The 24,078-nt window shown below is 39.6% G+C and overlaps 1 long non-coding RNA gene across 1 annotated transcript; it reads left to right on the plus strand.

Annotated features, from left to right (window-relative positions):
* Positions 1-16,027: 16,027 nt before the first annotated feature.
* LOC139083255 (uncharacterized) lies at positions 16,028-23,073 on the plus strand. The gene is made up of 4 exons (XR_011539817.1): positions 16,028-16,209; positions 16,914-17,037; positions 17,522-17,698; positions 21,109-23,073. It is a non-coding gene; the product is annotated as an uncharacterized lncRNA (long non-coding RNA).
* Positions 23,074-24,078: the final 1,005 nt, after the last annotated feature.

Consider the following 24,078-nt stretch of genomic DNA (forward strand, 5'->3'; position numbering starts at 1 on the left):
GTGAAGCTGTGAGGCTAACGCATCAAAATACTTAGAAAGTTGTGTAAATGAATATTTTAATGTTACAATTCATAAAACTGTTTTACCATCCCATTCCTTACCAAGTTACCATACAGATGATAGATAGAATGAATCAAAATGATCTTCTTTTTCTCTTTATCTTTGAGTTCAAGAATCTTACTAGCATATGTCTTTCTCATTATGATTTCCAGAAACTTAGTGTAATTTTGCAGTCTGTAGAAGCCAATCTTTGACCTCAGGGAAACATTCTTCAGTCATTAGTATAGTTATTGGTATATCTCCCATCAGTTTCCTTTTCTCCTTCTGAAATCTTGTGATTTGGATACTAAGTTTCTGAAACCTAGTCTCCAGATCTCGTATTCTTCCCTTCAGATTTTCTCTCTTTTCATATTATTGGTGTGTAGTTTGAGAAGATATCCCTGTACTCACTCTTCCAGGCATCTCATCTCAGGCTTAGCAGCAATCATCCCATTCTTCCACTCATCTACTGAATTTTCTACTTCAAACATTTAGTTTTCATTTTAGAAAGCCCTGTTTTGTACGGAACTGGAATCTTCATAGCTGTTCTTCGCCATGTCATTATTATATGTTGGTGTCATCTGAGTCCTCATCTGTCTGCCCCAGAAGTTCTGTTTTGCCTGATGTCTGATCTATTTGATCTTCCTTTGCTGGCTGTTTGGATTCCTCAGATGTGTGATTACTTTGATCTCTTTAGGAATCCGCTTTGGTTGTTGAAGCACCCTAAGCAGAGGAACTCTCAAAAGGGATGGAAGTTGAATCTCCATCTACTTCTCTTGGCTAAGGGTATGCCGATAGGTAGGCATCAGGAGAAATCCTACCTGGGACCTGATTTCCTCATACTCTCCCAGCCTCAGGAGTAGGGAGGGATCAGTTCATCTTTTCAGCTCTACTTTCTCTTTTGAAGGCTAAGGTGGTCAGGCCCATCCAGTATGCGTGCGCGTGCACACTCACACACATGGGTGTGGTGTTGTCCCCTCCAAATCCTCAGAGGTCCACAGATTTCTGCAGGGTAATCCCTTTCCGATATCCCCCATAATCTTTTCTCAGGGGCTCTCTTACCAGCGTCTCACCAAGCCCATGGAAGGAAAGACCATCATGATTGTCTTCCGAGGGATTCTTCAACCCCCAGAGCTAAAGACCTCTCTCACACCTGGGAAGCTGCTGCCCCCCACAGCCACATGGACAGGTGAGCCAGAGGTATTCTTGTTAATAACGGAAAGAAGGATGCATTCTCTGAGTCTTTGCAGAATCCATGTATTTTATCTAAGTTCTTTCCTTACCATTTGTGTTAAGATTTGTCAACAGAATAGCTGAAAATGGCATCTAATTCCTATTAGCAATTCTTCAGTATTGGAATAACCATCAATTCAGCACATATAATTTCTTTCCTGTGTTCCTTCTTACAAATGACCTGCTCTTACCTATACTCCATTTTTCTGCTGTCTATGAAGTAAAAGAAAATGCAATCAACTACATAATTAAACCCTAAGTGCTCTCAGAGCTGTAGGAAATTATCTTAAGAATTCTCAGTCTTCCTAGGAAAAAGCAGACAAATGCTTGTTCTTACCTTAGTTGAGACAAGTGTGCCTCTGAATTCTTTCTAGAAATGAAAAAAAGCCAGAGGTGCTATGAATCCTCTTGGGTCAATGTCAATACTTTTTTTTAAAGTATCTTTAGGAATACGAGTGGTATTGATACAAACAGGTAGAAAGAAGGATATTTTTGGCTCAGCTTTTATAAGTATTGCTGGAAAAAAATGACCTTAAACTAGTAACATTCCATTAAGTAGAAGCAGAGACAAACAAGAATATGGGAGAAATGGAAAAATCATGTTAATAATGCTACGCTGCTGTGCTCTGTCTTGTTTAATGACAATAACATGAAGGTTCGTGTCTGTCAAGCATATTTATTAGCAGTTTCCTGGAACAAGCTTTGTTATCTAAACTAATGGACACACATAATCTAGCCCTATATTTTCATTAATTTATAGTTTACTGATTTGGAGACACAGATATTTTATATTCAGGGCCAGGAAATACGTTGCATATCCTCATCTATTTTTTTGGAGGTAAAGCAATATCATCAAATACCGTATTTCTCCACTATTTTTTCACCGTCATTGCATCACAGAAAACAAGTTGATGCAGTTAAATCTGCAAATGGCCCACAGCATATATAATTAGCCCTCTAAGAAAGATCTGGAGAAAAATAACGTGCTAAGATGTAAAGAAGGAACAAGTATTTTCAGCATTTACTCTCATGCAGCGAAGTATTTCTACTTTTTAAGCAAAAAAACTATTTTATTGCTAGTATACTTTAGAAATGACAGTCCTATTGTTGCTTCTAATCTCAAAAAGAGTAAAAAATAGTGATGAGAAATATAACAGCAAGTTCATTGAAAATCTGTGTAGCTCACTGAAATACACATCATGGGTGAAAGCATTGTGGATGATAAGACTCAGTCTCCCAATGCCTCTGTATGGTGTGATGTGGTGCATTCCCAGCTTGTGAAGCTTGGGGATTTACTTCTGTGACATGTAGAGAAGTAATACCAACCAATTCATCCTAGAAACAGACCACAGAGGCTGCCTGAGCCATGTAGACTTATGACAGTCATGTCTTTGGAAAGGTCCCTCAGCATAGCAGTGTACCCATAAAGAGACAATCTAGGGCCATTTCAAAGCTGACCAAATTTAATAAAACCAGATATTTCATTTTTCCTAGGTATATATAATCCTCCCTCTGCTATTTCCAGGAGGTCAAGGCCCCGCCTGTAGGCAACCCTGGTCTTAATCTACAAAATTTCAAAGCATTTTACTTTTGCCCATTCATTGGGTTAACAAATATGTGGTAAATTTCCATTTTGTGTAGGATGCAAGGCTAAATGTAGGGTTCACAGAAATGGAAGACACAGATATGATTCCTGCCTCTTGAAGGTTTTTGGCTAAGACCTGTGGTGAGGGTTGGGTAGATGATATGCAAATAATTAAAATCGTGGCAAGTATTCAAAATAGAAATACAAGATACCATAAAAATATAAAGCAGGGGCCTGATATGAAGGATTGAGTGGGATTGTCTGAAAATGTGATATTTAAGAGGCATACTCTGAGATGAGTGGGATGTAGCCAGGTAAATATTAGGAAGAAGAGATTTCCAAGCAAATGGAACCACATGACAAAGGCCCTAAGATAAGGAGAAGCAGGTCACGTTCAAGGTTCCACTGTGAAGGAAGTACAGAGAATTTCAACAACTCAAGATGAGGCGGCACAAGGTCTGTATCCTGTGAGCAATTACAGCTTGGATTAAGGTCTCAGATCATTATCAGAAGTAATAGGATGATACCAAATTGAGTTGAATTCTAAATCGAAAAGTGTCAAAGATTAGAAGTTGAAAAGCATTTATCTGGCTTCTAAGAAAGGTTAGATTGGAGGGGTAAATTGTATGGGTGAGAAATGCCAGTTACAGGTTATTACGTTGGGTGAAACGAAAGTGATGGTGCAGACTAAGGTGGTGACAGTGAATTCAGAAAAGAAACAGATCTCTTTGAGAGATATTTTGAAGTCAGAATCACCACGATTTAGCAGTTGAGTAGAAGTAAGAGCTGAAGGAATGTGAAGAGTCAAGAATCACTTCCACATTTCCAGCATGAGCAACAGAGTTGATGGTGGCATCATTTACTGAGATAAGGAATTCCAAAGGGAAAAGAGGCAAAGATACTTGGGGAAAGACCCTGAGTTCAGTTTTAGATGCACTGAGTTTCAGGTGTCCGGAGACTTCTCAGTGGGCACATCAATAGCCAGGCTTACATATCAGCCTAGAATATAGGAGATAGGCTTGTCTTGAAAAGAAACATTTGGCAGAAATATTACACTTGGCAGAAATATTATATTGGGTAGAAATATCATGCTATGAGCACAAAGATAGTAAATGGAATCATAGGAGTGAGTGTGCCAAGGGAGCCTAGAAAAGATAAAGTGGGAAGAAAAGAAATATTTAGAGCTGAGCTCTGAAAAATTCCCAACGGTTTAACTTAGTGTAGAAGAGAAAGAACTAGAAAAGAAGATTGAGATATTGGCCAGAGAAATGTAAGGAAAAGCCAAAGAAAGAGAGTATTTCAAGGAACACTTGTCAATGTCAAGTTCTGTTCAGACATTACATTCAATGAAAGTTGAAAAGCATCCATTGTGTTGAATCACATGGATGCCACCTTAGTGAGGGCACTCATGGAGCATGGGGACAGTCAGATGGTGTGTAGTGTGAGTGGTCCAAATGGTCAGTGGGAGGAGGGAAGTGGACAAAGAAGGTAGACAGCACTTTTGAGCGCTTGACCATGACAGATAGCGTTAGGGCCATATAGGCTAGGGTGGAGGTATGGTTATCATCTTGGGTTTTGTTTTTTATTTTTAAGATTGGAAAAGCTTAAAATGTTTAAGTGCTGATATGAAAGCTCCAGAGATGAAACAGCTGACAATTCACAAGTGACATTGTCTCCATTAGAATCTGGGGGTACAGCTGCAGATAGGTTTGTGTGTTTGGTTACAGGAAGATCCACCCACTAGCTTATCTTTTCCCTGGGAAAGAAGAGCCACAGTCTTCTGCTGAAAATAAGGAAAGAAGAGAAAGCCACAGGGGAGGGTGAGTGGAGCAAGGAACTTATAGGAGCTACGCAATAGATTTTCAGAGAGGAAGAGTGATCTGACTAAAGAATGGTAATTGAATTGCTGGGAAGGGTTAAGAGCCCAATTCTTCCCCCATCCTCTCACCCCTCCCTTCTTTTTAGCATTGCAATCACTGTAAAATCTAGATTCCAGAAAGCATCTGATAAACTTACAACGGAGTGCAAGCAATAGGTATGATCTATGATTTAGTTTATTCTTTTGCCATGATAATTTGTATTTTATGAGGGGTTATATCATAAGCCCACTAATGGCCTCCAGATTGTGAAAATATCAGAACTGATCAGCTTCTGGGAGATATTTGGGGTGGGGAGTGTTAGCTGAGTGTCTGTGGCCCACGCATTACCGTGCATGGGGAATAGAAAGTTGGCGCAGCTCATTATTTGTGCTGCTGTTTCAAACCCAGATTTGTCAATAACAATTAACACTTCAATTTTAATTTGTCTATGAGTTCACCTTGTCAGTAACTTCATAGGAGCCTGGGGGCATGGGACACTTTCTAAAACAGACAAACCCAGATGAATTTTTGCAGAATGAGGCACTGGGAAACCAGGGAGCATTTACATTGTGAAGGAGAAAGAAGCTTCAAGACAGGAGGATGCAGCAAGTGCTACAGGCTGCTTTGAATTTTATGTGCAAGATGATGTTGTTTATTATCTAAATGTTGCAGTTTCAAGTAAGGCCTCAGGGGTCTGATGAGAGCAATTGTGCTGTCAATTCATGGTGGCAGCTGGGACAGCTAACGTAATTCTCTCAGGCGCAATACAGTTGTCATTTGGCCCTGCCAGCTCTCGAAAGAGGAATGTTCAAGGCCCTGGGAAGAGCCAAAGGGAAGGAAGCCATTCCCTCTGCTGCTCTTGTGGATTAGGAGTCCCAAGTCTTCACCTCTGCATTAATTTGTGGAAGGCTTTTCTCAGTCCGGGAAATTCGAGTCTGTTTTGAAGGTTGGATATGAGACAGCACGGTGGTGAAGAGGCTACACAATTTTCAGGGACCAGAGCAAAATGAAAATGCGGGGCTCCTTATTCAAAAATTATTAAGAATTTCAAGACAGCATGATAAGCGCTAAACCACACTCAGGGCCCTTCTAAGTTGGGGCCCTATGCAATTGCACAAGTCACACACCCAGGAAGCCAGCCCTGATGATGGGTAATGACTGCTGTAACTTGACCCTGGCTTCTAAATGTGGCTTTATTTATCACTAACCCTATGACCTTTCGTAAGTCACTTAGCTTACCTATTCTGTAATTCCTCAACTGTAAAATACAAGGTCAAGCAAACATTTATTAAGCACCTATTTTGTTCAATTACTGTGCTAGTCGCTGTCGCTGTATTGCTATGAACACTCAAATCACCACCATTAACCTCACAGAGGATTTATAGTGTACAAGGCAACTGAGAGTAAATAACTAATTTTAAAATTAGTGATCTAATTAAAAATATGATGAGAGCTACAATGGGAAACGACTATGGACGATGATATATAATTTGATGGCTTAAGGCAGTTTTAACCTGGTTTGAACCATTGTTAATTTCAAAACTTTTATTAATAGCCTTACTTTAACTAATAGAACACTATTTTGTGCCAGACACATAATTAAGTTAGTTAATACAATTACCAAAAGAAGTAGATACTGTTAATAGCTTTATTTTGCAAATGAGGAAACGAATGAGAGAGATGAACTTTTCAAAGATATTCTGTCTAATGAATGGTGAAGCTGGTTTTGATTCCAAACCGAGTCTTGTGGCCAGACACTGAAGCCTTTATGTTGTGTTGGGGCCCAGGGCAGGCTGCCCCAGCATATCCTACAATGGCATATGAATTATTTTAAATTAAAGTTATTTGAGAAGCAGTCAATGCAAAAAGGGCATTTTGACCTTCTCTGTTCCCCCTGAAAGCAGGAAATAAATCTCTCATGTGAAAGGTATCTGTCCTGTACCAGGAGCTAAGGAGACATCCTTATCATCAGAGATGAAGAATTCAGGGCCAAGAAGATTGTATAAACAAACCTTGTTACTTTTTTACTAATTTACTACCCCAAGCCCAAACTCTGCTTGGATTCCTTGTTAATTAAGCACCCAAACCTAAGTTTCTTTGTCCTGTCAAATACTCACAAATGTATTGTTTCTCTGGGTGAGAAGCAGAAAAGCTGCCTGCCTTGGTCACTTTTCTGAGCATCATTTTTATGATCTCCCGTACACACATATTAAATTGGGTTTTCTCTTGTTAATCTGTCCTGTGTTAATTTTATTATTAGTGCAGCCACAAGAACTCAAGAGGGGTGAGGAGAAGATTTCTGCCTCCTCAACACTGGTATCCTACCTCTCAGGACATAAAAATGATCACTCAGTAAACAATAAAACCAGGCAGCTCTCATTAACCCTGGGGATGGAATCTGAAGACCCAGATTTTCTTGCTGGTTCTCTGTGGACTGCCTTGTGAAAAGTCTCCTAATACCTTCATTCTTTCATTTCCTCATTTCTAAGGCAAGAGTCAGCTTCCCAGGGATTGCTGTAGGTCAAAGCATGTAGATAAAAAATATTCCATATCTTACAGCATTTGCAAGGGGAGAAAATAAAGTTATTGAACACTTATTTACTATTATCTACCTATTACACCTATCTGTCATCTAACTACTGATCTACTACATATAGTTACATAAATGATACTTCAGTGGTACCTAAATCAGTATTTTTTTTTCAAACTATAATTAGCATTTAGCTAGGAATACCCAAGGAATAGTTAAACTCTATTAAAGACTAATGCCAATAGTTGATTTGCATAGATTTTTCTCTTTTTTAACCTCTATTTTATTTCCTCTTTGCTTAAAATTTTATTTCATAGCCTATTTGTATGAAAACACCACTTTTCAATAGTTTTAACCTTTAAAAAATATTTTTTTTTCTGATTAACTTACATCTGAATTTTTTTAAAGAGCTTTCAGTTTTGTTTTAAAATATTCAATCTTTGAATTCCATTTCTCGTATATCTGAACATTTTACAGAATATTACATAGCGAAATAATTGTTCATTCTTTAAAAATAATATTCTTGGTCTGCTCTCTTTTAGGATTGTCCAACACCAAGGCAAAAAACAAACTCTGTTTCTCATTAGTGCCCACAGATAGGGCATTATGTCCATGAGACGTCAACTGTACTTTAAAATTTGAATGTTAATTCTTTTCTGTATAATTGCTATTTGCTCTTGACATTTGCTTGTGGCAGTGAAAGCCCTTTTCCCCTTTGCTCATCATGTTAATTTGGTTTCCTTTCTGTCTCTGTCCAGTGGTTTATGTTATACTTAGACTGAAAAATATACTGCATTCTCTTTACCAAGTTGTAATAATGCGCTCCCTGCTCCCATGACAGATGTGTAGCTCAGTAGGAACATTATAAACATCACACGCCAAGATGAGTAATTTCCCTTTTTTCCCCTAGTGTTTGGCATCTTTTATAAGACAGAGTCAAGAAAACTGAAACCCAAATCAGGAAATTTGCATCCTGTATAATCAAAAATAAGCCTATCTTCGGTATCAAAAGATAAAAAAAAATTGTTTCCTATATTCCTGACCTGCTACCAATGTCTTTTATGAAGCAATTTTCAATGTGGAACTGAGATGGGAAAGCAGTCAGAAACATGAGCTTCTTTTTTGTGCTTTCGGTGTCTCTGGTGTTAGGTTGGTTTTTGAATGGCTTTTATAGCCAATTTAGCAGTTTCTTATCTAGACAGCATTTTTAAAAATTTTCAGTTTATTTTATGAATAATAAATCCTCAGGGTCCCCAGTGTTTTTCTCTGAAAAAATAGCAAACATGCTTATTCAAGGAGAGTGTTTCTAATGGACAGTTATAGGAAGCATAAGCAAACAAAAAAGTGGACAGAATAAATTAAACCAGGTGTGAACTAGGGCTTTTTTATATTTTTAGCATATCTGATTTTCTTTTGTACTTTTCTTTTTGCAAATATAGCATCAACTGATCTCCAGAGCAGCTATTTTCCCAACTGCAAATCAATTTGATTTGAGATAACAAAAATATGCATTACTACATAATACATACCAGGCAGGAAAGAAAACCATAAAAAGAACTGTGTGTACTGAAACAGCTAGTCAGAAGCTAGTCATATTACAAGCAATGTGAGAATCTGTGAAAACTATAAACGAGGATCTTTAGAAGTGTTGTCACATAATTTCTATTTGCCTCAAATTGTGGACTTTGGCAATCACTTCTATCAACCACATAGTCTGTCCAGCTTCAGGAAGAGACAGCAGGCTAGCTTCACAATTAGAAATCACACATAATGTTGAGGTACCACCATGTAACTTGTCGGGCTTCTCTCTCTGTGTGTATCTGTGTGTTTGCTCTAACGTCCTGCAAAATATCTAGACACAACCTTATACGACATTTTACATTTAAAGAATAATTGGAATGTAACATATGTCACTTCAGCTGCTATCAATCAGACAGGGCAGCAAATTCAAACCTAAACTGACATGTACTGGAAGAAGAAAGTTTTCAAGAATATACCGATTATGGGAAGGGATCATCTGCTAGGAAAGCAGCAGTATGCCACGTCAATACAGCACCCATAAGTGTGAGAGAACTAGATAGTTTTTGAAGGGATAGAAATATAAATGGTGACAAAGGGTCATCTATTTCCTTAAGGCAGTCATCCAAGCATGACCAGAATATGATTTTTTCTTCTCAGAATGAAAATGGCAGGATCCATGGCCTTTCTCAGTGTGTGTTATGAAGGTCTAGAAGTTTCTTTGGGAAGTTATGTGAGACACAGCCAGAGAGACATGAAGCCACTTAATGGGAAGCCTGACTAGGAGTTGGAATATGAGCCCTGAGTTCTTGCTAGTAGAGCCAAGAGGGGTGACTGAGGGAGAAGGGTCAGTGATGAGGTCACCATCATCATTGCTGTAGTGACATAACCAATTTAGTGTGGGGATTTCACCAGGCAGGAGGTCCTATCCCAGCCCAGGTGGGAGGGTAGCCATGGAGCAGTAGAGGTTTGTGGGATCTCAGCACAGGCCAGGGTGGGTAAATGCAGAAAGAAAAATAGGACATGAAAACCTTTTTGCCATTGAGGATAAAACAAACATCTTCTTACAAGTACAGAATACAGATGAGAAAATGTCAAAGCAAGAACTGAAAATAAAATAGTGGGAGCAATAGTCTCAACTTTAGATGGAGAAGAGTCGAAACTATAATTGAAACTACAAAAAAGAAAAATCTTTTAGTTTGTAAGATGAAATCTATCACCAACACCGCTATTACTGTTACTATTTGTGTAGGCTAGAAAAGAGTGCCATTTCCTATATGGTGAGCGGACGGGAGTTTGGGAATGGTTACAGTAGATCTCAATTAATTGAATGGTCAATTCTGAGACAAAGAACGGCCCAGACATCTCTGTTGGTGTTTTTAGGAGCTGGTCTAGCACTCACAGCTCTACCACGTTGTTCTCCTTTTGGAAATAAATAATTTCACAGAACACTAACATCAGACAAGGTCACTCTACAACCATGACGAAGCGAAACAAAAAGCAAGACCTCTTCATAATTTTGTCTAAGCACAGCAAAAACCAAGTCACTGTGAAAACCACAACAAATAGCCAGCTAACAAATATCCCTCTCTTACCTTTGCTCTGGTGTCCCCTTGTAGACAAAATGTATTATTCCCAATCATAGAATTGTCCATTTTCTAACAGCATCTAATATAGAGAAAATCCTTGCTTCCTTGAACTTTTCTCCAAATCACCTAAACCAGACTCTAATCCTAGAATAAGTCCTTTTCGGAAGGACTCACTCTTTACTTTATTTTTTTAGTGAGGAAGACTGGCCCTGAGCTAACATCTGTTGCCAATCTCCCTCTTTTTGCTTAAGGAATATTGTCCCTGAGCTAACATCTGTGCCAATCTTCCTCTATTTTGTATGTGAGATGCCACGTCAATACCGCTTGATGAGCAGTGCATAGGTCTGTGCCAAGATCCTGGCCTGTGAACTCTGGGCTGCCAAAGCACTTAACCACTACCCCACAGCCGGCCCCAGGGCTCACTCTTTTACTGAGAGGTCCCAAGGTTCTCCATGATGTACAGTCTCCCTCACGGCAACTAATGATAAACCCAACTTGTTGAGCCCAGACATGCTCCAGGTGGTCTCGGCTAGAGGTGCACGTGTGACCGTACCAAACACTGTGTGTGGCCCATAGGATAGAGCAATGAGGAGGACGGTGCCAATAGGTACATAAGCATCACCATAGAAGGGATTTTCCTGTTTTCTTCACTATGTTCCCCTAAGAGAGCCTAGCACATAGGCTCAATAAATATTTGTTGAAAGAGTGAAGTAGCTTTCAGTCTACTGGCTAGCTCAGAACATAGATCAATGTGAAGTGCTCAGTGGGGAGCCAGACACATGCAGAGCGTACAATTAATAATAGTTTATTTCAGATTATATTAAATTCAACAGTAGTTATCCATCCATGTAAGCTAACTCTATGCTTGTGTAGTGTTGAGCCAAACATTTGTTTGTGATCTTTGCAATAAATTATTTTACCTCCAAAGTTTCCAGTCCATTAATCCCTTCAACGTATTGTAAAAGTCCGGCTTTAATGCAGGGGTTTCAGCGTTTTTATGCAGTTCCAATCATATTGTCCCACTCAGCATTTTCTGACCTTTCAAGATTCTGTGTCATTTAGCCCACTGTTCTTTGCACTTGAAACTGGCTTTATCTCCTTGATTAGGTTAAAGAAATCTTATTTATAATTCCCTTGCTGAAATGCTTCCTCTTAAGTAGAATAAATCACTCTCACTTCTCTGACCTGAGGAAAATGCATTGGTATATTTTTCTATATTACTAAACACGTTGTGTTATAGTTATTTCTGTGAGCAATTTCTCACCCTCTTCCATGCAAAGTTCCTATGGAAGGTAGTGCATCCATTCTTTTTCTACCTCAGGCAGCTGGGGGCCATGTTTATGTTCAATACATGGTGAATAAATGAATTTGTGGCCTCCCAATTATTCTTAACTATATTCAACTGTATATATCACTTCCCTCCTCAAAACATTTAATGATTTCCCTGTTGCAGGATAAAATCCACACTTCTTTACTTGACATTCTAAACTCCATAACATATTGCTTTTAATTGTCTTTCAAAGATACATTCCCTCACTCCTAGATGAACCAGTTACTTTCATGAAATTGGTCTCTGCATATTTATCATCATTTTTTCCCAATTTGTTTCTTCCAAAATGATTTATTTTCCTTTTTCCTAGCTAAGACCTACTTTCCCTAAATTCTGAATAAATTACTACTTGCATGATTAATTATCACTGGTATGATACCATGAATGCTAATGTACAGATGATGTGTCTTGAATCCCTAGGACTTCGCACATCATGGATATTTAATATATGGTTAATGGCAAAGATGTTGATGGTAGTGCTGAGGAGGGAGCCCAATAGATAGAGAAGAGAAGCTTCTACATACTCTTGAGCCAGGATCTCCTCTCAAGAATAAAATAGAAAGAGAAAAGAGCAGGATGATGAGAGAAAATGAATAGCCTTTGTTAGACATCAACTGGTATTGAAGAGCATGGTGGTGAGCAGGCAAGGGTGGGCTGTATCCTGAACCAAGGGAAAGCCATGTGATTCTCTGGGGTTTATAGTGATTTATCAGTGCCTAACCAGACGCTAGAGTTTGGGCTTTGAACATTGAAACTTCGTAGGTAAACTTCAGAACATAAATTACTCAAGTACATGTCTCATTCTTTTTAGCATTGCTCATCTGAAACCTTGTAATGCTACTCCTTCTCCCCAGCTGGAACTCAATCCTTTAAGAAATTGCTCACATCCTTGTCTTGTATTATTTTCTGCTAGACCTTCATAAAATATGTCTATTTTTATGTGCTAGTGAACATGACATTCCTTGCTCTCCACTCTTGCCCCTGACAACCAGGAATCTACACATCAGTGGGGGTGATTCTTCAAAGAAATAGCATCCCATCTCAGGAGTATGAAATTTCTGTGAAATATCTTTGCATGCCATTCGACTTATTTCTACATTTCTTTTTTCTTCTTCTACTCCAGGCCCGAAGATGCTTGAAACAGTTCACTTAGTTTTAAACTATTTATTAACCATCACACAGTCTATCTAAAACTCACAAAGACCAAGGTTAGAGCAGAAATAGCAAGAATAATAAGCAATGAGTGCACTCAAATTCAATGCAGTAGGAGTTGTGCTTCTAGTGTAGAGGAGAAAGTTTCTAAAACTCACTGTACGATGACTTCCAGTTTCTGGTTCCGCATGCAAGAAGCTTGGAAGTCATCGTTTTGTCCTAACTAGAAGTAAAAAGCTGGACAGACTGAAAAATCAATAACTTCTTCTTGGATCCATAAGAGAGGGGAGCACACAGGGCAAATCCAACATCCTCAGTCCTGGAGGGGCAGACAGGTGAATACGGGGAGTCAAGACTGCCAGAGCAGAGACTCAAGAGAGGAAATCACTCAGGGAACCAGTGATGGAGTAGGAAAACCTGAACGGTAATGGGTGGATTGCTGAAGGATCAGTGCGGATGACTCTGAGAGTTAAAAACTCCATGCGGATCCAGTCAAGGGGGCGAGTTTTGTGAGACTTACCTCTAGGAGCTGAACCAGATTCCTAAATAAATATCAGAGAAAAAGACCCTTGGGCTTCTATCAACCAGAAGAGGAAAGGAACCATCTTGAAACTACATCAGGGCCCACTGTTCTTACGGTCTGCCCTCAGGGGTAACTGGTTAACCAGAGCCTGACCTGCTAGAGTATTATCAGAGCCTAATTGACCTGGGGAAGCGAAATATCCAACTCGCACCCACTTTAACCATCCTGTCCCACACAGGGTGGAGAAAAATACTGAGGAGCACTTGTCAAGTTCACAGTTCAGAGGCACAGGCTCACTAAAAGACAGAGACCTAATCATACAATTACACAATGCCGCCCCTCCCCACACTGCTCACCACATTATTAAAGGTCTATCTACAGAAGTTGCTTGTACCCGGTACATCACATACAGCTATCAGTGAGAGAGAATGGGATGGAAAAATGTATATATTTGACAAAATAATGGCCCCAAACTCCCTACGTTTTGTGAAAGACATAAATTTAGAGATTTGATAAGTTCAGTGAGACTCAAGCAGGACAAATTCTAAGGAAAATACAACTAGAGACATAATAAGCAAACTGCAGAAAAGTAAAGATAAAATCTTGAACCTAGCCAGAGAAAAGCAAGACGTTTCATATAGAGAAAGAATGCAACAATTCCAATGACAATAATGTGAGATTGGCAATTAGAATGCAGGTGCGATTGTCTTTTAATGGCATGTTGTTGAAGGCAGGACAAGTGAATGCAACTCTGGCGCCGCTCAGAGAACTTGTCAGCCAGGCTAGTGAGGAGCTCCAGAGCAATGAACGTCCATATGAGGAGCCACAATGGGCAGAAATGGCTTGGCTCTAGAGTACCGATTATGCTCAGTCATCGGCTGGGAGTAGCCTAGAGAGAGCTGTAAGAAAGTGATAGTGGACCCTGAACTTGCAGCAGCTGGACATCGTCAGCTCTTCCCTTTCTCACAGCAAGTTCTCTCCTAAAAGAGATCTAGGCAGCACACTCTCATCACCACGGCATGTATGAACTGGACAATTTATATCTCACAATAGGGTGTTAATTTGTAATGTGTTAAAGACTTGTACCCATCCATAAAAGAAAAAGCTTCCATGAAGCTAATATGTACCTTAAAGACTATATCAGTTATCTAAATCTATCTAACAAATTATTCTAAAATTTAGTCATTTAAAAGGACAACCATTTTATTTACTTCTGATTCTGTGGCTTGGCATTTTGGGCTGGGCTGAGCGGGGTGGCTTTCTGTTGGTCTTACCTAGAGTCAATCACATGGCTGCAGTTGTCTGATGGCTCAAGTGGAGCTCAATGGTCTAAGGTGCCTCACACTCAGGTCCGATGTGCCTCTCTCACACTAGACTTGGCTTCTCCACAAGGACCTCCATGTAGTCAAGTTCCAATGAACAAGCACTTGTCAAGTCTCTGCTTGTTTCACATTTGCTGATGTCTCTTTAGACACATGGCCAAGCCCAGAGTCAATGAGTCGATGTGCATGGATACAGGAAAGCAGGATTCACTGGGGGCCATAACTGTGATGAATGATGATATATTAGGAATGAAAAAAAAAGAGAGGCGAATATGTCTGCTGTTCGCAGCTAAGTAACTGGAAATATTGTGCTTTGATTGACAAGAAAGGCAACAGGAACAAAGTGATTTATTTTGAACATAGACATTTTAAGATATTGACCATATTTTATCCCGTGATTGTAAATGTTAACTTATTGCTGATACTACATTATCTGTCTCTAAGTAAACAATGTTTCTATGTTTTTCAAACATATAAAATTGGTATAAAAAAGAGGGGCCAGCCCGGTGGCACAGGGGTTAAGTTCACATGTTCCACTTCGGTAGCCTGGGGTTTGCTGATTCAGATCCTGGGTGCAGACCTAGTACTGCTTGGCAAGCCATGCTGTGGTAGGCGTCCCACATAGAAAGTAGAGGAAGATGGGCACAGATGTTAGCTCAGGGCCAGTCTTCCTCAGCAAAAAAAGAGGAGGATTGGCAGCAGATATTAGTTCAGGGCTAATCTTCCTCAAAAAAACCAAACCAAAACAAAACAAAATTGGTGTCAAAAGAGAACAAAAGATTGAGTCCAAGAGATGCAGGTAAGCTTTCTCAGGTAAGCTTCATCATATGAGGAAGCTTGGTTTTTTTTTTTTTTTTTTTTCGGTGAGGAAGATTTGCCCTGAACTAACATCTGTGGCAATCTTCCTCTATTTTGTATGTGGAATGCTGCCACAGCATGGCTTGACAAGTGGTGTGCACCTGGGATCCCAACCTGCAAACCTGGGCCGCAGAAGCAGATCATATGAACATAACCACTACGCCACTGGGCCGACCCCAGAAAGCTATTGTTTTTAATGTTAATTTCTGGGTTTGAGTCTAACCTGCTGATCTGAGCCCATATTTTAAACTTCCAACTCTCATTAAAATATCCACTGAAATTACTGGAGGCTTACATTGGGAAAAATTTACACCTCTACAGAAACCAGGGTAAGATATATCCACCTGCCTGAAATAGCAACAAATTTGACAAAGATAGAGTGTAAACAAGTACATGATATGCTGTTAGAAAGAAGACTCACCCTGAGGAGCCAAGAGAAGGAGTCACGTGGACTCTCAGTAAAACCCCTGATGTAGAGTACTAGATACCAGATAGTGGACAGGCACACGGAAGATACTACAAAGAGAAGCTTTATCTTTTGATAATTTCTGAGGTATGTGCAGTGGACAGAGACCGCAGAGAGGATAACTTTAATGTAGAACCAAAAGCATGAGCTGGAAGTAATAGCATGCTACAAAAGAAGAGGTTCACTGAAAAAATACTGGCTCCAGGTGAGTGAATATAAGTCAGATAAAGAGTCTGTTCCAGAAAATTTTGCATTACCTTAAGGACGAGGGGAGGAGGGAGCATTGGTGTGTCCTTGGCTTCCAGTTTCCTTCAAGGGAGATTGTGAATCTCTTGTATACAAGAACTTTATGAAAACCTCTTAGAATTTTACCGCGCCTGCTGGTTAAATTGGGTACTTGCCATTATATTTCCCACTTAAATGTTTGCTGAGCTAATGAGATAACTCAGGAAGTTAACTCAAATGTTTCACTCTTGGTTTTTCAACTTGGTTCTTGTTCCTTCTTAATAAAGCTGAGAAGCTCTAGTTTTTATGCTTAGATATCATTTTTTAGAACGAAAGCTGATCTTCAAAATTATCCCCATAATAGCCGAGAGGAATGGAATAATGTAAATTTTGCTTTGTAAAATGGAAGTGTAGCAGAGCATGAACTATATTTCCTTTCCTTTTTTAAAAAGGGAATAGTCATTTCAAACATCAAACAATGTTTTTTAGAAAATTCTGCCTATTAGAAAGGGCTTTATAGAATAGGAAGACTAATTGCCAATTTTGCATGAACAAATCTAGTTCACTCTTTCCCTTTATACTTGGAAAATAATCTGCTGTCCTCTCCTTCCTTGCCTCACTCAGTGTTGCTGTTGTTTTATTTACTTGTTTTTAACTTCCCTCTCTCATTTCTCATGTTTTTAGAGACAAATGATTTTTAGAAGCAAATGGACATTTGAATATTTTCCAAACAACATATATCCTGAGCTAAGAGAATATTCTTCTGCTAAATCATTTTGTTTGCAATGATTTGCACGCAGTATCCCAAGTAAATAGTTCAACAATAATCCAAAATGGAAATATTATGCCCATTGCTCACATGAGAGTATTTCTGGACAAGTTCACAATGCCGGTGACAAAGAGAACAAGGACTGGACCCCAAGACTCTCTAACCACACCAGCTATCAGCCACAAAATCGGTCACAGAGTCAATTAGTTACAAATTTATCTTTTCTTTAAGAACTAGCTTTCCCCACAATTTTAGATATCAATACAAAAGATTTCATTATTTCATCTATGTGAAGCAGCCTGAAAAATTTTGTCAGGCTATCAAAATAAGATTTCAGGAAGAAATATTTCATTTTAAAATTTCGTTTTATCTGCATGAGTCATAGTCCCATCTCCGTGGGGTTACTCCCCCTGCTCACCACCACATCCTCTTCTGCACTGACAACAACCACAAAGTTGCGTAGTATTTAGCGTAGAGTACAACACTACAGAAATGCCTAAGAAGATTCTAAATATTCTTACAGTTGGCTGGCATAACTGTGGACAAAGTGACTTCAGAAAAAAAAGCAAGATTCTAAAAACTGTGATGGAATAAACTGTTTCACAATCTCCTCCAATTAAATTGTGAGATGCTGGACCACCCTCACTTGTGGGGAGGCAGTAATTGGTTCACAGAGCAACCAACAATAACAACAAAAAAGGTAAGTTTCATAATTTCTAGGTTCAAAAGGTACCACTGGGTATACAATAGAACACACTAGCAAGAGAGTGCAGGGGCAGAATCCGTTCCTTCTCCACATCCCCATGTCTCCCTGCAGAAGGTTCTCTGATTCAGGGAAGAGAGAGTTTGGGATATAAAAAGCTTTCGTGGAGAAATAGAGGCTGTTCTCTGTGTTCTCATCAACCGGGTGCAAACCTGGGGAATGGGAAATGATCGAAGGAAAGCATAATATCATTTACACTGATGGTTTCCATTATGAGATGAAAAGAAAGCAGGGAACTTAAGCCCCATCACCTCTTTCCTAACTGGGTCTTGAAGACAGGAGTTCAGCAGATCTCCTCAGGCCACACAGCCACGGAGGGGCACAGGGATGGCTGACAGGTCCGTGAGTCTGAGAATGAGGCACAGACGATCTTGCCTCCACTGCTCGCTTTCCATGCCATGAGGAGGACGTGCAAGGTTACAAAAGGGAAGAGATTGTCTAGGAGAGCAAGCCACTGTGTCCACCTGGCACTTGCATGGGTGTGGACGTGGCAGCAGGCACTGCAGGCGCACTCACAGATCAGAAGAGGGTGTTGGGGAGATGTTGTCCTAGCTCAAAGCAAGGAACTTTACGTTGAGTTGTACAAGTTCTCTTTTGCATACCCAAGTTTGCTACTATGCAAATTTATCCCACAAAAGCCATTGATGCAAACTCCAGGTTAAATATATCCAATGTCAAGAATGTCTTATAAGAAAATTAAATCATGGACCAGTAATATGTGAGCACTTTTCTAGCCTATTGATGAATTATACTGACTGACCCCCATGTACCTATGTCCTCATCTGTAGAAGAGACATTTCTATAAATTATCCTACTTCCCAGAGACAATGTCGCAATTAAGTTATTCAGAAGGAGCCATAATTATTTAATCTTCTCTTTCCCTGAGCAATTTTACTTCTATTTGCTTGGAACCTTAACACTGAGGGTCAGAACAGAAAAAAAGACTTGGAGTATGTATCACCATTTTATCTTGAAAAGGTAATTATAACTCAGAATCAGATTGTCTTGGCAACTTCATATCTCAGGATGAGAAGAAATGTACCCAAGTGGCTAGCTGAGTAAAATGATTGCTCATTCTATCTGGGGAAAATCATGCATCTTTGGGTGCAGACTAGAGAATTTATCATAAGTATTCACACAATACTTTTATTAAAAGGATATGGAAATAGATACTTTTTTTTCTTAAGGAGAATAAAGCTATCCAAGAATAAAAATTTGTATGACCTCATTGTTGATAAAGCTGACACTCATTTCCTGAGCACCTGCTGTCTCAGGCATAGCAGATAAAAGAGGAACCGAAACAGACTAAAATTCTTGCCATCATGATAGAAGATAAAATAAAGGAATAAAATATAGAATGTTTTAAAATATAAGCAACAGAAGAAAAATAACGTACAAAACAATCTGTGAGAATATTGGGTTACAGTTTTAAATAGGTGGCCTGAGAAGTATGCGTCTGAGTAAAACAGGAAAGACATGATGGGACAAGGCCTGTCGATATCTAGAGAGAAGGCTGTTCCAGGCAGAGGAATAGCAAATGCCAAGACCACAAAGCAATGACCTTCCACAGACTTCTCCACCAGTCTCCTTCACAGTCCTACATCAGCAACGAGGCATGCTGGCGTCCCAGACTCTCTTGCAGACTTCATCTTGTTCACGCACACATGCTTTTCTCTGATCCACCAATTCCTCTGTTCAGACCCTTACATTCTCCAAATTCTTGCGCAATTGTGCAAGATTTTATTCTTTTATTCCATAATACTAATGGTGGTTCTGCTTCCCTGATCAAACCCTGGCTTTTTTGTAGTCTCATACTTCAAAATTCAAAAGTCACTGAAGCGCACTGCAGTGTGAGGAATAATTCTATCAGGCCTGGAACTGGCCTGAGCGATTTGGCGTGGTACCTGCACGATCCCAGTCCCTGGTCAAGAAGTGAAACGCACTCATTCACAGTGTTATGTTGTGACCATGGGTCTGAGGAGTTTGGGAGCAGTTTGTACCAGCTTTTTAGCATTATTCATTGATAACAGAGGGATTCACGACTTGTACCTGGTCTCACTGAGACCTCCAGTGGGCTCTTGCTATTGGAGCTGGTGACATAGTAAGAAATATGCCTACCTGACCAGCAAGGTATAAGAAGCCCCAGCCAAGAGTCTTGAAGTTGTCCTAAGTTGTTCTCTGTGCATGTTTTGACTTTTGGACTCTCGGAGTTGTCTCTGAGTAGTTCTCTGCATATATCAGTGGTTGCTGATTCAAGAGGGAAAAGCAAGTCTGATATGATCCTACAGAGGGTAGACAATTGGAAATTAAACCTGCCTCTCCAGACTCCTTGCTGGGGGGCATCCTTTGACCATGATGTCTTTTCTTTAATTCTGCAAGTAAAGTGAGTCCTTTTCTTGCAATATTGTAAATTAATAAGCGTTGCTATTTGGGCCTACTGAGTCTGTAGCAACAGAAACCGTCTCACGGCTGCTCATAGCGCATACGTGCAGAGAAAATTCTCCCTCCCATCCTTGTCCCCCAGCCACTAAGTTTGCCTTCCTGGAAGGAAACCAGTGTCATAAATGCCAAGTGAGTCCTTCAATAGGTATTTTATGCATATTTAAGCAAATTCATGTACATAAATATTTCCCCCTATTTTACACAAATAGAAGAATTTTGTATACTCTGTTTGGTTCTTTGTTTTGTTTCAAAGTCATATTTTAGGGAGTTTTGATTTTCCTGAGACTTATTTGATAAGAAGTTACAAGATCTGTCCTTATATAGAGACTAAGTTTCTTAAATGCAATGATTCTTGGCCCCAGTTTTGTAACTTTTGCCATATGTCTATACAGTGTGTATGAGCTTGAGAAACAACACTGAAGGTCAAAAAAAGTCACATCACGTTGTTTTGTTTTCCTAATAAAATTAAAACCACTACTAAACTCCCTCAGCAGGGTTAGGCAATTGCTCAGTCCCAATCACGTTTGGCAGGCGGAGGTCCCTTCCTTTCCCTAATGTTGTGTGAGAATCCTGAAGGATCGCAGGATGGAAAAATGGTAGGAGGCTCTGCCCTGTGTCCATGGTGGTGGTCACTGTGCTGCGTACCTAGTTGTCAGCAATACTGGGCGTCCTGTGTTCCTCCGTCCGTGGATGCTCAGCGTTCTCCCACAGAGGTCCTCTTCAGCTGTGAGAAGAGGTTGGGCCAGTCTCTTGTTGCTACTTTCAGAGCCACAGTGCCCCCATTCACCCAACCCCATAATCACAAGTATTGTGTGCAAGAGAGCCATGGTCTTATTATTATTATTATTGTTATTTACCACTCTCTTGGGAAAAATACGAAAACCTGTGTTTACTTTGCTCTCTAGCTCTCTGTTTTAAGGGTCCGGTCACTTCACCTCTTACAGTCCTTGGAGCCTTCACCTTTCTTGGATAATCCATGCTAATGGCCCGCAGTGGGCATGAAATGCAAAAGCTGTTTGGGAACTCGTCTCCCCTCTGCACAGTCTTCCCGTCATGCGCCAAAGTCTCCGGAAGTGACTTAATAGCATTTAAGCTTAGGCTGTTCTGCTATTTCCATTGTCACAAAGGAAATGTCACAAGCCTTTTTCCCATACCTCCTGTTAAGTTCCCTGCCTCCAGTGGTAGAATAATCATAAATCTGGTACTGAACCTTGGACGTCAGCCATCCTTCACACTGTGTCTCCCTTCTGCTGACTCTATTATGTTGGGTTTCAAAGGTTCTGAATAGATTGTTCCAGAGGCTCTGGAGCTGAAAAAGATCTAAAAACATCGACTCCTGTGGTGTCAGGTTTTGGTTGTCTTTGAGCACAGCACTCATCTGCCCTGGCAGCTTCAACATCCCCACCCCCACTCCCACCTCCTCAAGAAATAACCAGAACAACAAAGTTGTTCAGCAATTTCTTTAAACTTTGGAAGGGTTTGTTTGAAATGGGGAAACCATATAACCTATGAAATAAATTCTTTCTATTTTTGTCAAGAACTTCTCCAATTTTAATTTAAATTTATCACAGTATTTCTGCATGGTTTTAAAGCAACTTTAGCAGCACACGATTGTAATAGGTTGAATAACGGTCTCCCAAAGTATAAAGCCCTGACCTCTGAAATGCTACCTCATACAATAAAGCCTTTGCTGATGTGATTAAAGATGTTGACACTGGGAGATTATTCTGGATTATCTGGATGGGTCCTAAACGTAATCACAAGTATCCTTATAAGAAGAAGCCAGAGGGAGATTTGATCACACACGCAGAAGGAAATGTGAAGATGGAGCAGAGAGAGATTTCAAGATGCTGGCCTGGATGATTAGTGATGTGGCCACAAACTAAGGAATGCCAGCAGCCGCCAGAGGCTGGAAGAGGCAAGGAACAAATTCTCCCTTGCAGCCTCCAGAGGGAGCACCGTCCTGCTGAGACCTTCATTTGGCCCAGTGACGCTGATTTTAGTTCTGTTGTTTCAAGCCACCAAGTCTGCGGTAATTTGTTCAAGCAGCCACAGAAAACAGACACAATAATAAAATACCATTTTACAAGAGGCATGCTTTAAAATGTGGCCATTTAAAGACGTAAAGTTGAAGACAAGGCTTCAAGATTACTACTAAAGAAAGATCATGTTTTCCAGCATTCTAGTTCTTTTTTGCTCTAATTATGCACCATAAAAGCTTTCTCATATGAAGAACTAACATTTGTTGAGGGCTGACTATGTGCCCGCTCCCAGACAACTTATTTAACACACATTACCTTGCTTAATCTAAAGCAATAACACAGGCACATAATTATGCTCATTTTGCTTAGGAGAAGCCAACTTTGAATCAGGGTAAATTCATTGCCCTGGTCACACAGCTGTTGGTGGCATTTTCTGAAGAGCATCTTGGGGCACCTGTGCAAAAACCTGTACTGTTATCTACAGAGTGAATTTCTTTTCACGGTAATGGTTTATAATTATACAAACTTACTTTATCTTGAAGCTGTCTCACATTCTTAGACTTGGTAGAACGTTATATTGACAAGACCTCTTTAGCTTTTTCTCTGACTATTCCCAAGAATTGTTTTGTGTGAAGCTATTTTTTTATTCCAGGGTATGAATCTCAAAAAGTTGGGAACAGGAATCAAATAATAAATAAAAATTAAACGTAGAAATTCTATGTGAAATCGGACTGAAAAACATTTTGGAGGGACATTTAAGAAAGACTTGAATAAATGAAGAGATAAACCAGATGTATTTTGGGAAGAAAAATAGTGCAAACCTGTGACTTTTTCAGAATGAATGTGTGTATCATTTAAAAATATAATAAAGAACTTTTTGACAAACTACAGGATGATCTGAAAATTTAACTTGAAAAATAAATGGACAAAAATAACCAACAACACTTAGTGAAAGATCCATAATTGAGGATTTACATGATCAGATAATAAAAAGTATTTATATCCTACCATAAATAAAGGTTTATTATTGATGTTTGAATAGACAGAACAATAGAACAAAAGAGACAAGCCAAAGGTGAACTCAAGTACGTATAACAGTTTAATTAGTAATCAAGTTGCTATTTAAATGAGTGAGAAAATTGTGAATTATTTCATAAAGAGACCTTGAACAACTGGTTACATATTTGGAAAAATAAATGAAGTTAGAAATCTATCTCACAACATTATTTGAAATAAAATACAGTAAAGAGTTAAATGAACAACCACACAAAAGAACTGAAAGGGAGTACTGGTAAGTATCTTATTTCAGGATGGACCAGTGCCTTTCTAAACCAAAAGCAAAGGAAGCATTCAGTAAGCGACAGTCACTGCTGCATCCTCTTTGAAACTTCTTCTTTCATGACTTGACCCAGGATTCAGCTCTGGGACTTCTCTTCTTTAATCTACACTCTCCTGTGGAGAGCACAGGCACTTCCACTGTGTTTATACCCTGGTGATCCCCAAACACTTATCTCTCAAATGCAGCCCCCCTCCCAGACTGACACTCAAATATCCAGGTGACTACTCATTGAATCCAATTGGCTGCCAGATAGACATCTCTAAACAATGTTGCCAAACCACTACGACATCACCTCCACATCCCGCCAAACCTGCTTTCCTCCCAGTCCTCTTTTTAATTGCCATCCATTTAGTAATTTTTCTCTTTCCTCCAACCTTGCATAAAATCTTGTTGGCTCTATCTCCAAAATATATCTCAAATCTGACCTTTTCTCATCATCTCTATTGCTACTCTCCTAGACTAACCTATTATCTCCTCTTGCCTGGATATCTGCAATAATCTCCTATTTGTTTTCCATCTTCTACCTTACTCATCATACAGCTGGTTTTCCACAC

The sequence above is a fragment of the Equus przewalskii genome, chromosome 5 (assembly GCF_037783145.1).
Source record: "Equus przewalskii isolate Varuska chromosome 5, EquPr2, whole genome shotgun sequence".
Lineage (NCBI taxonomy): Eukaryota > Metazoa > Chordata > Mammalia > Perissodactyla > Equidae > Equus > Equus przewalskii.